Source organism: Cyanistes caeruleus, chromosome 2, assembly GCF_971803275.1.
Source record: "Cyanistes caeruleus chromosome 2, bCyaCae1.hap1.1, whole genome shotgun sequence".
NCBI lineage: Eukaryota > Metazoa > Chordata > Aves > Passeriformes > Paridae > Cyanistes > Cyanistes caeruleus.
Genome location: NC_141702.1, coordinates 2,221,145 through 2,238,466, shown reverse-complemented (window position 1 = coordinate 2,238,466; position 17,322 = coordinate 2,221,145). Strand labels below are relative to the sequence as shown.

The following is a 17,322-nucleotide window of genomic DNA, read 5'->3' as shown; positions in this document are numbered from 1 at the left end:
ATTATTTCCACACCAGAAGGAAAATAAACCCAAGAACACACAGAGGGAAAGAAACAAGCCTTCAAAGCAGATCTGCAAAATAGTTCAGGGCTTTTGTGCTGGGCTATAATTTCCCAGCACAAATCAGGAGAGTAAAAACTCCAGGGAAGCCAACTTTGGGATAGTGAACACCTCAGAGCCCACAGCACCCCCTCCTCTGCCCCCTTTCCCACAGAGCCCGAAATCCTGCACATCCTTCAGCACTTGACCACATTTCATTTTGCCTGAAATGACCCTTTTCTGGTGCGGCCTCTGGTACAAACAGAAAGAAAAACATTTTCTTGCCTTTTTTTTGCATCAAGCACAAAGAGCATCAACCACACACAGTGACTGCTGGTCCCACCTGTCCAGATGTGCTCATCCACAAGAAACACAGCATCCCAAGAGGATGCATCTGGCATGCCCAGCCCAGGTCCCCCAGCTGGGATAGCCCTGGAGCCAAACTCCTGGAAGGCTGGAAGCAAACAGGAGCAGGAGCAGAGCCCCTGTGCTCCATCCAGACAGCAGAAGCTCAGCTGGGACACACTCACTCTTCAGGGATAAGTAAAAGCACTTTAAGAAGAGCTTTCTTTTCCCTCCCTTCACTTTGTTTTAAATGGCTGAAGAATTTCCTCTGTGAATGCTCCCAATTGTGGCTCACACTGAGTTATTTTTAAAAGCACAGAACCAGATTTTCAAGGCCCTGAATGAGGAAATGCAAAGCTTTTATTAAGCAATAATAGCCCAGACAATGGTCACAATTTCCCAAGGGTCTGAACACGGGCAGCTGACAATGAGCTTTATTCCTCCACAAAACCCCCTTCACAGGCTCGGAGGGTTTGCTTTGTATGATCCAGGCTCAAGTTAGGGAGTTAAAACAGAAAGCTCTGTGGTCGTTTTCAGTGTGATTTCCTCCACCAAAGCACATCTGATCAGAGATACAAAAATCACCGGGAAAAGGAGCCATGCACTGTCTCATCCCCTCCTTCGCTACCAGGACATCGTCCCATCCAGCTGGACCTTTCCCTTGCAGATGGATCCCAGCTGACAAACTGGCCAATATTCCCAGGGTCAGGAGAGTAAAACAAAGCCTTTCAGCTTCCTTCATTGACATCTGAGCCACTTCAAAATGCCTCTCAGCAAAATGGCCAGAGATACTTTTCAAACCTCAGACCGACTACCACAGGGCATAATCAGATCCAGTGGCCCCATCAGCTCTTCTCTCTTCCAAGCAGGAAGAAGTTGTAACTATGAGGAGAGCTTGTACAGTCTCCAAACCCAGCCAGCAGCCAAGGTTTGGCCTTGCAAAGGCCCAGGTTCACTCAGTAATGCTGGCCACAAGCAGCTCCCAGCACACCTGAAGCAGCTGGACTGCCAGCACCAGCAGCAGGCACTGCTGGAGCACAGAAAATCAGATTGCTTCGGGAGGTCTGCTTAGGACAAGATGAACTGTGCTACAGAATGGGGTGTTTTTCTCTGCTGGTTATAAAGCAAACCTCGAGAAAAGAGGGGGAAAAAAAGAAAAAGAAATAACAGGATAAACAGCCAGATCTATAGAAAAAAAGTCCCAACCTAAATGTCTCCTGCACGACTGTTCTCCTCACCTTCAGCAGAAAAGCAGCTAATGCCATAAATTGGGGAGCTCTTCCAACCAGAACAAGTGTATTTCTATCCTCTCACCATCTCCCCTCTTCCCTGTCCCACTGAAAGCACAGCGTGGCTGCACAACAAACCGAGATTACAACTAAACCTCACAAACAAGAACCGAGCTTAGATTCAATCTGAGCACTTCCCAAACTGCCCTGTCACACAGCCAGGAGAGACCACAGGAGCTCTTTCTTCCAGCTTACCACAGCCTCCAGGGCTTGGGAAAACACTTCCCAACCTTCTGCAGATCCGTCAGTCGGTCCATAACCAAGAGAGCTCGTGTGCCTAAAATACTACAAACCCCTTCAGGAACGCCTGCAGTGCTCCTGCTGCTGGTGTAGCCCCAGCACAGCTGCACACCTCTGGCACCAGAGGTGAGACCTCTGTGCCTGCTGCATCACAGATCCTGCTCGGAATGGTACAGACACTGGAAAATGCTTTCAAGTTTGTCTACAACTTCCTGGAGGAAAGGAAAAGGTGTTTGGAAGATTAATGAAAAATACGCTTTGTCCCCCTTGCTGTTTTCAATGGCTGTAATTTGCCATAAGGCAAGAGCCTCCACCATCCCTTGTCCTTTTTACTGTAAACTTCAAGGTCCCTTGACCCAATATAATCCCTGAACTTGGCTTAAAATGCTCCTGAAAAATAATTAATTGTCTGCTTGTGTGTAAAACAGCTGTCCATGTCTGTGTCGAGACAAGTGTGCAGGAATTCAGGGTATGTTCAGAAAATGGATGCACTCAGAGACTGAGGATGCCAAAGGTACCCAGATATCGCCATTCAGAGAATTCACACAAGCACTTTTTTGTGCAGCAACATCTGTAAATCAAAGCGTATTATTTTCCACCCTCATAATCAAGAGATTTGCTAGATTATCTAGAGCTCTGTCTGATCGTGACAGACGAAGCTGCTGAACCTCACTGCAGCTGCCTAAAACGCGCACTCAGGCAAAGAGCTGGAACAATGAACGCAGCCCCTTCAGCGCTCACTTCCAATTAGGAAAACTCTCGGTGTGATGAGGAAAGAGCCCCTCACAGCCAGAGGAGTGGCCGCAGGTGACAAATGTGAGGCCAGCAGCCGCTGCTTGGCAGAGGAGATGCAGGCAGAGGGCGGATCAGGCAGGCTGCAGGCAGTGAGAAAGCAGAGAGGATGGAATATCGCAGGGAGGACAGAACTTTAAAAGGCAGCTTTGCCAGCGAGCACAGCTTCAATTAACAAGCTGTATTTGCAAGGCCAGACTCCAAAATGCTCCTCAGTATCCAATCATCTAACTTGTGCTTAAAGACACACCATTATAGCGTGGAATTGGGGATCAGCTGGCTGAACTAATCCCAGCCAGATGCTAAAACTACCAGCAAATAGGTCAGTAATGTATCCCACACCGTGCAGGGCCCTGCAGGGGGGAACAGCCACACAGCACCACTCCTGCACCTGTGGAAAGGCTTTGAGAGGTTCCTCCCAGCCCGGAATCCATTTGCTAAATATTTCAGTCTGTGGTTCTGGGGAAGGGAAGTCACAGCCCACCTCATTGCCAGGAAGCTTTTTCATTGCTCCCTTTCCAGGTGATGTTAGGCAACAAGTAATTCACTCCTACACAGGTAGGAGCAAAAATGCCCTTGGGCATTTCTGACAATTCCAGCTTACTACAACCAGAATAGAAATCAGATCGTGGAGATTTTATTATACAACTCTGCAAATTACTTAAATCAAGCAAAAAGGGACAAGGTTAAGCTAAGGCTCCTTTCTTGCTCTGCCTGTGAGAGCACACACAAAAAAATTAAATACAGCCCTTCACTTTCAGATGCAGCACAGAAGTCATTTATTAACCTACACAAGGTCCAAACATGCACCTCCAAACACATGGGCTGAAGATAAGTAATTCCAGGTACTTTTTAAACTCCCAAAAGAGTGGTGACAGACACCATCTGGAAAGATTCGGGACTGTATCTTACTGAGCCTCCACTGCCATCAGTGACCTTTACAGTAACACAATAAATATTTTAGCATATAATGAATTTGCTGCATTACATTTGCTCTCTGGGCTATTGAAGATCAGCCAGGAACCAACAGACTGGAGGCACAAAGCTCCCATAAAACTGAAAGTTGCAATGGAGGTCTTACTACCTGCAGCAAAGAGTTAAGGGATGAAGAGAAAAAAGGTGTTGAAAAAAAACCAAACCAACTCATGAGCTCTCCATTTACATAAACTTCCATCAAATTCACTGTACCAGCCCTGAGATCCCTGCAGTCACTCAAACAGGACTGGCCCTGAAGCTGCATCTTTATTGTTTTGAATTCCAAGATTCATTTATGCCAGCAACAAACCCTTCAAAAATAACCTCAAAAACCCCACAAGCTTCCCAGGAGTTTGAAGGACAGGCTCTCAAACACGAGGGAAGCTGTGTGGTTTAGCTCCAGTTCTGCCATCAGCTTGTTTGGATCACTTGGATCCCTTCAGACACCTCCTTGCATCTCCATTTCTTCGCCTACTTGGAGGTGTCAGGGCTTTGTCATTTTGCAGCAGCACCTCAGGAACACGTGGAGTTGTTCACCTGCAGAGATGAACACACAAAGCCAGCAGATACCAGCACAGAGGCTGCTCACCGGTGCCAAAACCTCAACCAGCCAGATTGTCTCGTATTTTATTTGGGATCTCATTTTCAGCAGATTTAGAAAAATTATCCCAGGGGTATGGCAAGGGACCAGAATGTAGAAGATCATTTCATGACATCTGTAAGAGCACAGAGTTAACAGCACCACCTCAATTTTTTTCTTATGACCTCACTCATTGGGAAGAGTTTTTATCACCCTCAATATCTTTACAAACACTCCCCCTCTCTGTCTCCACCAAGTCTTTCCTTACTGCCATATAAGCCCAAGGCTTCTCTTTCCTCCCCTTGAGCTGCAGTCAAGGTAAGATCTTAATTTCCTCTACCATCTGCAATGAAACTGCCTCCACACCCCTGCCAAACAAGCTTTATTTTTTAATAAATTTTGATTTCAGCTTAGTCAGCTCACCCTACAGACTAAGTCAATATTTGACAGATATTTAGCAAAGACTACAATTTATTTAAATTCAGCACATCGTGCCCATCAGAACAGATACAGCAGAGATGAGAGTCAGCAGGACTCGCTGCTTGGGGGAAAAACCCCAGATCACCAGATTTCTTTTGGCTGGAGACTTCCTGTCATCCAAAAATAAAAAAAGAAGGGGGTTTAGGGATAGAAAGAGCAGTTCCCTGAGATCTGCTCCCCGAGAAACAACCAGCATTCCCGGGAACAGCACTGCGGGAGTGAGAACATCTCAGCTTTCAGAGAGGCAGGGTTGCTAAGGCAAGCAAACAAAAGGCTCCTTGTCTCCAGCCCACAACTCCTCAACACATCCCCACCACTGCTGGGGCTGGGGTGGTGCAGCCCATCCAAGGAGCTCTGGATAAATCCAGGCTCCACAACCAAGCCGTGCCCCTCTGAGCAGCCCTTCAGAGCAGTTCGTGTTTTCCGGTATCTTCCCAGCTGCTCCACAGCTGGCAGGGAGCAGGGAAATTCTGAGGAAAAGGATTTATGTGAAAACAATGCCAAAGAGGAAGGAGTCAAACCAGCAAGCAGAGTATGGGGAATAAAATCATAATAAACAGATCAAGCACAACTCCACCATAAACTGCAAGCAGCCCACTACTCCTAGTTTTCAACCATGGAAAAAATAAACCATCAGCTGCAGGACAGCCCCTCACAGAACTTTTGTGAGATCCTGAAATCCAGCTGTTTGAAAGCAGCCCAGCCCAGCAGATCTCGATGCTGTGAGTCAGCGCCGGCTCTCACAGATGTGATCTCTCCCCAAGTGCTGTTTTCCACAGCAACAGCGTCAGCACAAGGCACCCTCAGAGCTTTCTGCCAGCGCTGCTCAGAAGAAGAAAAACTGCTGAAGACACCCCAAATGCCAGGCTGGGTGATGACATCCCCGAGAAACAGGCTGACCCCAGATTGGGACAGCTCTTAAGATGAAGCTGCTCCAAGATTGAAGATGGGCATTTTTTGCTTTTGGATAGAAAAAGCCAGAGAAGATGAAGCAATTCCTCTAACTGTCACTTGAGTTTCTCGTGTCACATCTTCCCTCCTCCAGCTGACACCGCAGCTCCTGGATGTCTCTGACCCTGTTGTGTGCCCTGGTTCATCCTGCTGGCTGGCAAAGCCCCGTGCTTACACCAGCCCTGGGAAATGGTGCCAAAATTGAGGATTAAAGGAATAGGTCAGTGAAAAATTCCAATAAACAGACCATCCCAGGGAGGAGGAGGGGAGTGTTGATCCAAACCTCCCTCTTCCACAACCAGCCAAAGTCCCCTCCTGTCAGCAGACACGAAGCACTACACAGACCAGAGCTGCCACCAGAAGAGAAAGCTGCTCCTGAAATTTTTAATTTTTTTTTTTAAATATGTTGTTTTTTAAGTGTTCCTTGTTTTGTACAAAACTGGCTGGGAGGGGAAAGTCCAAACACCAAGTAAGCAAGCCACAGGCAACCCAAAGCAGCTGCAGGACAAGGAGTCTCCCACCCAGCAGTGCCCCGGGGACCTTGCAGGGAGTGAATCTTGCTCGGCCAAAGGAACGTGCCTGCAAAGAGACAAGATCCAAATTCAGAATAAAACCTGTGCTGCAGCTCATCAAAGGGATGGCTCAGGATTTTAATTCAGTCACAAAGTAAAACTTAAAACCAAACAGATGCATATCGAGGTTTATGGCAACAAAAGGTTTACAGCAACATTTTCTCTTGCCCCTGGACAAACTCTTTGGCTGCAGGAGCTGAAGGAAACCACACAGTGTGGACACACAAACGTACCCTGCATTTAAAAGCAAAAAGAACAAAGCTCTGGTGAATGCGGGAAATTAGAAAGCCTGACAGATTTCACCCTGGTTTATCCCCTGGCAAATTAGCTACTGTTTAAACATGGAGCTTGGGCATTACATCATCTGTTTGCAGGGGAAGATTTTTTTTTTTAAAAGCTAAACCATTCTTGTATTCACAGCTTGAAGAACATTGTTCATTCCAAACAGACTCAACTAAATGAAGGGGTGGATCAAACTTTTTGCAGGAACCCTGCGAGCAGGGAAGCACACACCTAAACTGCTTTGCAAGTTCAAACAGTAAAAGATCTTATCTGGAGTTTAGCAGGAAATATGGAGCCCCTCAGGTTTGTCTGTTCAGATCCAAGGATGAAAAAACCTACTTCTTCAAGTCAGGATGTGCATAACCAGCCTGATGAGGAGGCTGAAATCACACAGGCTGCTGCTCACTCAGCTCCAGATCATTGTGGCTGGGTCCCATTTGATTCTTCCAGTCATTTCTGTCTCCTGTGGAAACAACTCCAGGTTTCAGTCCTGTGGGACACCATGCTGCCTTGAGGGATCAGCCTGAGAGGAAGGGAAACTCCAAACTGAGCTACTGGACGTGTTTCTGGCATCTGTTGTCTCGTTCCAGCTTGAACACTCATTTTGGAGACCTAATTTTCCCTTGAGAGACGATGATCTCCATCAGTGCAGTTTTCTGCAAAGTTGGCAGAAGCTGAATTTCGCAGCACCTGCTCCTTGGCACGGCTCTGAGTTCTCTTCGGTGTGTTTGGAGGACCAGGCTCTCACAGCCTCAACAAGTGCAGCTCCAGAAAACACACAGAGCAACGGGCTCTTAATGTGAAAACTGCAATGCTGAGAGATTTCACACAATGTGTTTTTCTGACCCTTCGCTCTCAAGGGTTGTCAGATTTTAAAGTGGAAAAATGCCAGAATTTTTGGAAGGGAAAAAGGAAGAAGCATTGGTCTCATCCCTGAGAAGAGCAGGTTTAACACAGAGTTAGTGCACAGCAAGGCCCTCAGATGTTGGACATCTTCCTACAAACCAAACCCACAGTGGCTTCTGACCACAACCCAGTGGCTTCAAGGAACCAGATTTCACAAGAGCTCTGCTAACATTTCTTCAAAAAACAAAAAAAAAGGAAAAAAAAAATTTCTTTCCCTAAACCTGGCAAGTTTCTATGATCTCATCACAACCTCTAAAAACCCAAAAACAAAATAACACAAAACCAAAGCAAACCCACAAATAAAACTGACAAAAAACCCCCACAGACCTTTCATCATCACGTCTCCAGACATTCAAAAATACATCAAGAATTTTCTCCTTAAATAAATAAATGTTTTGTAATAATACCCAGAATAAGCAATTCTAGCTTAAAAGAATCCAGGCAAACATCCACACCAAAAAGTTTCAGAAATTTCATCTGTGGAAGTCCTGTCAAATAGAGCTTAACCTTTAAGAAAGCAAAAACAGTAATGCGCATAGAAAAACAGGCTTTGCTATCAGAATGTAATTAAAAAAAACCAAAACAACTCAATTTTGCTCTATATCGAGATTGCCAGGAGCTGATCTGGGAGAAAGTCAAGCAAACAAATTTTCTCTCCGAGATTCCAAAAGGTCATTTCTAACAATTACTAAAATGTAGTACTGCAAACAACATATGCCAATTATTTTTATTTTTTTTTCAATTTACAAGATATCTTTACTGCTCCAGTTATTACCTAGAAAAATAATAATCCCAGGGATCATGCAGCTGATTAAATAATTGCATGAATTACCAAGGAACCATTAAAACTGCATTTCAAAGAGAATTGAGAACTGTTTGTTTCTTCTTCCTCTGCTTTTGCATAACAGTTCCCAAAAAAAGTCTCATCTGCTTGGGCCAGGATGAAGACATTCCTTCCCACTGCACAGGAAGCAAGGCAGATTATTAATTTCACTTCTCAAAACAGAAAAGCACAACTCATAGCAAGGAAACATCAGAATAAAAAGTCAGGCAATAAAAAGAAGCCCCCAAAGTCTGAAAAATTTGTACCCAATACACATTTTTCCAGTTGTCTTGCTACCAAGAACCTTCAAAACGTGGCATTTTCTTCTCTCAGTGCCACTCCAGCCCAATTGACAGGAACTGCCTGTGTCAGCACAAAGCTCTGCTGCACCCAGCAGCAATGAGGAGCTGAAAAATGAGCATCTGATTCTGGCGATACACAACAGCCAACTATTCTTGTCCATTCAGCGTGTTCATGTAGAACGAGTCCCTGCGCTTCATTAAATCACCCTCCTTGGTCCTGAGCACACTCTGGGGCTGTGGGGAAGATAAAAAGGTGCTGGGGCAGCTCCCTGGCACTGTCCCACTGCCCATTTCTCACCTGCCCAAGCTCAGCCACTCTTGTGACTGCCAGGGGAAGGGGCTGGAAAGTTGCTGGGTGGAAAAGGACCTGGGGGAGGTGGCCCAGGTGGGCAGAGAGGCCGGTGGCAGCTGACTTGTGCCAGCTCTGGGCTGGCAGCAGGGCCAGGGCAGTGCCTGTCCCCTGTGCTGGCTCTGCTGGGCCACCTCCATCCCTGGGAACACTGCTGGGACAAGAGGGATGTGGAGCAGCTGGAGCACATCCAGGGAAGGGAACGGAGCTGGGGAAGGGTCTGAAGCACCAGGAGCAGCTGAGGGAGATGGGAAAGGGGCTCAGCCTGGAGAAAAGGAGGCTCTGGGGGGAACTTTTCTCTCTCTGGAATTCCCTAACGGGAGGGGACAGCCAGGTGGGATCAGGCTCTGCTCCCAGGGAACAGGGACAGGATGCGACGGCCTCAAGCTGTGCCAGCTGAGATTCAGGTTGGATAACAGGAGGAATTCTTCCCTTAATGGGCTGTCCAGCCCTGGCATAGCTGCCCAGGGCACTGGTAGAGTCCCCATCCCTGGAGGGATTTAAAAGCCATGTGGATGTGGCTTTAAAAATGGGGACATGGGTCAGTGGTGGCCTTTGCAGTGCTGGAGGATGGTTGGACTCCATGATCACCAAATGCTTTTCCAATTTTAACTATTCTCTGATCCCCCTCCAAGGACACTCCAGCATGAAACCTCCCAGGGCACCAACCCTTGCCTTGTGTTCCCTACCACTAAGAGGAATCCCCATCTCCTACCAAAAATCCTTCAAGCAGTTTTGATTTTCAAACTGAATCACTTCACTGAGGCATCAGCCTGGGACTGCAGAGCTGAGAGAGGGACCAAGGCCACCCCTTCTAGCAGCAGGCTGTGAAATCAGTTCAACCATGTCACTCAAATTCCAAGGTCAGTGTCAACAAGTAGCAGACAGTACTTCCTGCATCACAGGCACTCTGTGATACACTCAAACACTATGGAAACGTTAACCTGTATTCCCTGAGTAGTTATAAAGCACAGAAGCAGGAGGAGGTGAGAGAAAAACTTGGATATAATCCCCTCTCTCCTCAAAAGGCTCCACATAAACACACAAAGAGCCTGAACAGGGAGATCTCTTGATGCACATACAACAGCTTTGGGTAAACAGGCTAAGAATAGGTACAGGGATAGCAAAGTGTCCAAGCGAGACTCCCCTGCACAGGAACACCGAGCTCACAAAGAAGCATTCCCAATACCACTCCTGCTTTAACCAGTTCTGAGGAGAGGAAATTCGCTTTGGTTCTTTTTATAACGCTTGCTCCATTACATTTGTCACACAGCTGCCACTTTCTCTCCCAGGGAGAGCTGCTGGAAGCCCAGGCCCGTGTGTCGGCGCACGCAGCAGAGATCAGAGATGCTCACGGAAACAGGCGCCAGATCTGTCTGCAGATTCCAGGTCACTCCTTCCAAGGCAATGGAATTACACAGAGACACTAGTCAGAGTGAAGCCTGGGTCATGCTGGTATAAACTAGCCATGAAGATGCTTCTGGCATTGACACCTGAGCAATGTCACCTGAAACACAAGCTCAGCGAAACACTCTGCATGCAAAAACATCTTCCCCAACAAGATGTTTGACAAGGGAGAAATAATTCTGTAGCCTGGCCTTTCTAATCAAAATCATCATTGTCCCAACAACGTAAAAGTCATTTCAGAGAAAGAGCAGGTCTGATCCCTGAGGGGTGAGGGGAGATCAGCTTGAGTACAAAAACCTTGAGATACCTGCCAGCTCCAGCTCAATCATTACTCCTAACTAACTACACCCTTGAGACACTGGCAAAAGGCTTGGTGCTATTCATCATTGCCACAAAGTAAAAACAGAGTCAGAAGACCCAGGAGGAAACATAAGGAACCAACTGCCAGATTTCTTTGAATCTTTTTTTATTACATCTTGATTTTTTGTTAAAAATTCTCAGATTAACATCAACAATGCCACTTTGCAGACGTTACTGATTTTTATAGCTTTCCCCGTGAAGAATGGCAGCCTTAAAATTATTTTAAAGGTAAGGAGTGTAAGAAATTTGCAGATTACAACAGAGACCAGCAACAAAAAACCAAAATGCTTCTGGGTCTGTCAAATCTGACCTGCTCTGCTGGGAGGGAACCACCTCAGAATCAGCTCCACCTTCTCCTTTTAACAACCACCCTACAAGACCACCACAAGGACAGCTCTCCCCTTTCTCCAGGTCCTTGTTTTGTGTCCCATGCACCCTTGAGAACTTTGCAAGGAAAGGCTTAACAGCTAATTGTCAGACTCCACAGTAATTAGTGGCACCTTTCCAAGACATCCATCTCTGGCTGCTTTTCCGATAGCTGGCTCCTCCTCAATCCCCACATTAAAATGAAGGTACACAAGGTAGGCGGCAGATTCATTTACAAGCACCAAGGCCTTCCCAGGAGAGATGCCTAAGGAAAGAAATATCTCAGCTAAACAATGCATGGTTTTTTTTCCTCCCTATTTGCTATGGAAGTGCTATCTTTATTAATTATCTGAGAACGACGCTAACCTATTCCCTGATGTGTATTATTAGATGTACAATGCGTTTCTGGGAGTCAATGGGCTCCTGTATCACATGGCCCTTAAATTACCTCTAAATGAGGAAGACAAGATTATACTGTCCTCACTTCTGCCCACCTGCTGGTCACACATCACAGCTCTGATGTCAACTGCTTATATCAAAGGTTTCCATCCTATTTTACTTGCAGACCCTCACGAGTTTCCCTGCAGACAGAAGGGCTCTGGTAGGGAATTCAGGGTAGCTCTGCTTTCCAGACCACTGAGAAAGAGGCTCACAGCATTGCTCTATATATTTAGGCTCTGCTCTCAACTCTGAGGCTCCCCACTTGTTTGGCAGCTCCTTCTCGTCACAAGCTCCACCGCTTCCATGCCAACCTTTTCCAGGCATCATCTGCGTGTCAGCAGCACTCCCCAGCATATCCTCCACCCCACACCAGCACAATCCAGAACACATCACCTCCCACTGAGTGCCCACACAGAGCAGACCTGCAGCAATAATGACTTCCTCGTGCCCGTAATAGAAGCACTAAAAGACGCGTACGAATCCCAGCCCGCTGTGCTCCTGCGTTACGTACGATGCGGAGGCGCTGGATCACGGGTGGGAAAGACAAGGAAGCCTTCCCTATGTTCAGTGGTGTGCTCAATTCCATCAAACACCAAAAAGAAGGTGGGTACGTATGGGATGGGGAAAGGGAAAGCTTCACGCTGGAAATGTGGATGTGTTGATGGGACAGTGTAATGGTGGATGTTGGGTGGTTTTAATTGCGTTGTTTTTATAAGCAGAGAAGGCAATTTCCACATTAAGCGTCCAAATTTGAGTTCTTTATCTCTTTGTCTGGATTTACAAAGTACCCAACCTTTCAGGAAGTGTTCCCTGAGGAAGGTAAAATGCATGGGCAGAGCAGTGCACTTCCTGCTTCGTGGCACTGTGGCCTTTAAACAAACAGAACTCGCTTCCAGGTGAATCCATCGATGCCAAATATTGAGGCACGGATTTGAGATGACTTTGTTACACTCAAGGGTCACACTGAACAGGAAAGCAGCTCATCCAGAGGCAGATGTAGAAATCCACACTTCAGGCGATGCTGGTACCAAAACACAACAGGAAGGAAAACAAACCTCAGGCTACCTGCACTGTCACTGTCCCTAAGATTAAAGTCAGATGAGAAGATACCTGGAAGTATTTTGAATCGTAAAAGGAATCATTTTATGAGACAAGACAGGTAAAAGACCAAGCAGCTGGGCACTGTGCAAAGGAGGGGAATAGAAATGTTACTTCTGCACTGGGAAATGTTCTTAACATTTTCTCTTAGAAGAAACTTAGAAGTGTTTCTTAGAACTTGTGGTTTAATCCCACATTCTGGTACCACTCTCAGGCAGGCATTTGCATTAGAAAAGTGGTACATTTTCTTAATGCACCAAAATTCACAGGGAAAGGGGAGGGCAGAGTATAGCAGAGAAAACACAAACCCTGACTCCAGGCAACAGGATTCCAGTCATTCAAGAAGCTGAGTGTAAGAGAAGAAAATCTGATACTCATTAAGAATATGTGCTTTAAAATAGTCCTTACATCCTTTAGTGGCTACAGATTAACCGCTGGTTTGGAGGTTTAGGGTTCTGTCCCACCCAAAAAAAACCCCTACAGGATTGATTTGATTGATTTATAAATCTCAATTTTCTGTATTTCACTCGATTTTATCCTTGAGGAGCAGATCATTCTGTAGAGTTATTGGTTATGTCAACATAGCCCTGAGAAACCATTACCCATTTACCACCAATTAGCAGGGACAGATCATCAAATCCCAGAATGGTCTGGATTGGGAGGGACCTTAAAGGTCATTCCATTCCACCCCTGCCACAGGCAGGAACACCTTCCTCTATCCCAGGTTGCTCCAAGCCCCGTCCAGCCTGGCCTTGGACACATCCAGGGGCAGCCACAGCTTCTCTGGGCACCCTGTGCCAGGGCCTCACCACGCTCACAGCAAAGAATTCTTTCCTAAAATCTAACCTAAACCTGCCCTCTTTTCATCTGAGATGGATTAGCCAGACCTCTAAACTGCTCTTGCCGGTAACAGGCACCAATTAACAAACAGCAATGACTTCACAGAAACGGGATTTCAATTTGCACTTCAAAACCGGCCCTGCAAGTGCTGTAATAACATCAATTTACCTGGTGGGCCAGAGCTCGAGGCTTCCTATGCCCGGGGATCGATGAACTGCAAGCCACGGAGCTGCACATGCTTCCGTCTTTATCCTTCCTAAACAAACCCCAAAACCTCAAACTGGCTTTGCACCTCCTCTCAGGCAGCATCCAGCACCACGATTTGCATGTGCTGAGCTGCAAGAGCCCAAACTCAACCACGACAAGCCCCAGTAATCAGCACTTTCAAGTGTTCTCCGAGAAGAAAACTCAGCTTCTGAGGATTGCAGCCTGACAACTGCAGCTCATACCCGTGCTAGCTCTAGCCCAGCAAGCACAGCCTGTGTCAGCATGGGTTGTAAGGAGACAACTGGAGGCCCCAGCTGCATCCCCCAAATCCCATGGGAATGCTTTCCCGACTGCCAAGCCACACAGAAGCAGGGATACTTTTTTGTCTTTTCAGTGTAGAGTGGCGTATGTAACAAGCCTGTGAGTTACACTTGTCTTTTCACATAAAAAGAAACAAAAAACCCCAATATTTTGCTTGTTGGGTGGTTACGACATAGGAATCCTGCTCTGGGTTTTGCTCATTAGGAGCAACATCAAATATTCCACCCCGAGTTAAAATCCCAGAGTTAGGAGCTGCCTCAAAATATTCACCCTCTCAGAAAATAAAGGTATTTAGCACAGATGGCAGAAAAAATCTCTGATGATGAGACAAGAGCCAATGACCATGAGATCCTTTCCAGTTCACTGTTTCTGTGGGGTCTCCAAAGCAGAGAAATTGTCTCTGGACCAGGAACCAAACCACAAAGGGCTGCCGTGATCTTGGCATCAAACAGGTAACATCTGTGGTTAGCTGCAATTCCCAGCCTGGTGAAAACATTACTGTGGGTAGCACAGGGAATGCCCTGGGAAAACAGGCAAGGCAACTGGGAGAGGCAATGGGAGTCAAAGAGTAAGGAGGAAAAAAAATCAGGCAACAGAAACTGGAAGGAAAAAAACAACAAATACACACAAAATATACACAGCCAGAAGAAAAGAGACAAACTAAAAATTTGAGCTGAAGGTGTCGTGGCATTTCAAGAATTAATAGCCATAGGAAGCAAGCTCAGGAAGGGCTCTGGCTCCCCATAAGCAAATGAAACTTGTGAACGCATCAACAACATCCGACTCATCAGGTAAACAGTCCCAGAGATCCACAAATATTCAAGGGAAGATGATGATGATGATGATAATGATCTTTCCCAGCCCATTTAAACAGCACACAAACAACCCTTCGTTTTTGCAGAGTATCCTTGAGACCCAGCCTAACTGAAGGCAGTTCAACAATCATGTTTTACTTGTTCCCAGAATTTGCTGCTTTTGCTCTGACCTGACAACTGCCAAAATCCATCCTCACGTGTAAACAAACATGAGAGCTAACAGTCTCCACTTGAAAAATCAGAGAATTCCAGAAAACTGCTCTGGACTTCCCTTCTGCAACACGACATCAAGAAGTTCGAGAACTGTCTGTACCACAGCTGAGCTGCTGGAAAAATTTGCTCAATGAAGGCAGGCAATTACCCCCGCTCCAGAATCCCTGAACACCGAGCTGAACCCATGCAAACTCCCATTTCTGGAACAAGAAATGGAAAAGCAGAGACATCACAAAGGCCTGAGTGGGTACAGATAACACTGCATGATAACAACTGGGCTCTCAGGTGGTATGTGGAGTTAAGGGATTTGTCAGGGGGAGATGAATCTCTCTCCCCATCATCACATAATCAGACTGTGGTTCATTTCTGATGCTATTTCTGCATAGAAACGAGTTTAAGATTACTCAGTACTCGATAAAACCCGCCAACCCACGTTCCAAGATGTTACTATCTCGGATATCACAGATTCCTCCATGAGAACAAAAATATCTAAGATAATCACCTGCGTGTGACACTCCTCTCAGGAAACAAAGTTATTTAATCTTCTTCACGCACATGTGAGCACAAGAAACTCAGGCACTTTTAGAGGCAAGTTATCATATCATGGTATCAACACACTTGATCTATAAGACTCATGCAAAAGCAACAAGAGGTCAGAAACTGGTCAATGCTTGGATTTTAACACACACACAGCAACAGAACAGCTTATCTAAAGTGCTTCTCAGCATCTCTGTGAATCCTTAGTACCACTTGAACTATATCCAGTCCCTTCAGGCTCCAAATTGTTTGGGTTTGGACCAGCATAACAGGACATTAGCCTATCAGTATTATGATTATCACCACACGGGTAAAATTTTTGGTAAAGATCATGTTTCTTGAGAAGGAAGAGACCTCATGTGGGGAAAACAGCTGAGAAACAAGAGTAACACGACCTCAACTCTAGCAAATAACTCACAGGAGAGCAATACCAGCCACGGTAGGAAGCCCACAGCGAGGGCAGCCTCGTCCTTGCTGTCCTCACCACCTCATAACGCAGAACCCCAGCAAGAACCACAGGGACCACAACTCAGGCACTGCCTGAGAGTGGGAGAAATGCGGCTGCACTTGCCAGGGTGGATGTGGTAGTCCCTGAAACGCTGGGGATCCACAGGCGGGACAAGGGGGGGGAATCTCAGGATCCTTGCTGGATGCAGGAGGGAGGACAGGCAGGAAGGCTGGAGCCTGTCAGCAGCACCTGGGCACCACCTGCCACCACAGCCCTCCCACCGTGAGGGTCCCTGGGCCTGTGGGGACCCCTCCGTAGTCTCCCTCACTCTGTGAGACCCCCACAACGCCCCTCGTGCTGTGAGAGACGCCCGCCCTCACAGCCCAACAGCCCTGAGGGGTTCTCCCAGCCTTGTGGGGGTCCCCCCTTGCAGTGTGACATCCCCACAATGCTTCTCACGCTGTGAGGTGAGAGATTGCCTTCACAGCCTCGCCAGCCCCGAAGGAACCCCCAGCCTTGAGGGAGTCCCCTCGCGAACCCCCATCCCTGAGGGACACCCCTCACAGACCCCTCCGCCCTCAGGAATCTCTCCCCACCGTGCCCACAGCCCTGAGGGACCCTCCGCTCACAGCTCTCCCTAACCCTGAGGGATCCCCATCAGATCCCCCAGCCTCGAGGGACCTCTCTCGCATCCGCCCCCCAGCCGTGAGGGACCCCCGCTCAGAGCTCCGCCGGCCCTCAGGGACCCCGCGCCCCTCCTCCTGCCCCTCAGGGACGCCCCAGCCAAGCCCCCCCCACGCCGCCGCTCCAGGGGGCTTCCCCCGGACCGTACCATTCCTGCCTTACCCGGCCCCACGGGCTGCCACCGGGGGGTTCCGGGGGGGTGTGTGTTACCGCTCTCCCACCTTCCTCCCCCTCTCCCCTTGCGTGGTACGGTCCTCTCCTACCTCTCGGCGCCCTCACTTCGCCCTCCGGGCGGAGCCGTGAGTGGCTGGGGGGGGAGCCATAGCCGCTGCCTCGTCTTCCCGCTCCGTCCGCCCTCCCCTGCTCCCCCCCCCACGAGCCGGACACAGTTGGTTTATTCCGAGAAGCCGGCCGATCTTCTCCCCTTAAACCGCTGGGTCTCGCACGTCTTCGGCCATTTCCGACCGAACCGGCGGAAGTTGCCGAAGTGCTGGCGGAACTTAACGAAGGAGGGCGGAGATATCCGAAGCGGGGGCGGAGATAGGCGAAGCGGGGGCGGAGATTCCCGAAGGGTTGAGGGCGGAGAGCAGCGAGACTCTCGCCTCCGGAACCTGACGGGAACAGCCGAAGCTTCCCCCAGCTCGGCTGTCGCCGCTGCGC

The 17,322-nt window shown here is 47.8% G+C and overlaps 1 protein-coding gene across 40 annotated transcripts in view; it reads right to left on the bottom strand.

Moving 5' to 3' along the window:
• EXTL3 (exostosin like glycosyltransferase 3) overlaps positions 1–17,322 on the bottom strand; it is a 130,244-nt gene that overhangs the window by 93,179 nt on the left and 19,743 nt on the right. For 6 of the 40 annotated variants that reach the window (XM_086875522.1, XM_086875517.1, XM_086875481.1 and 3 more), the window contains exon 1: positions 16,825–17,038. The exons of 6 other annotated variants lie outside the window; for them this stretch is intronic. The gene's annotated coding sequence lies outside the window, so the exon portion shown is untranslated. Of the gene's footprint in view, positions 1–15,948; positions 16,788–16,810; positions 17,301–17,322 lie in introns of those variants that run through there. 28 more of the 40 variants (XM_086875483.1, XM_086875511.1, XM_086875482.1 and 25 more) reach the window with 21 other exon arrangements.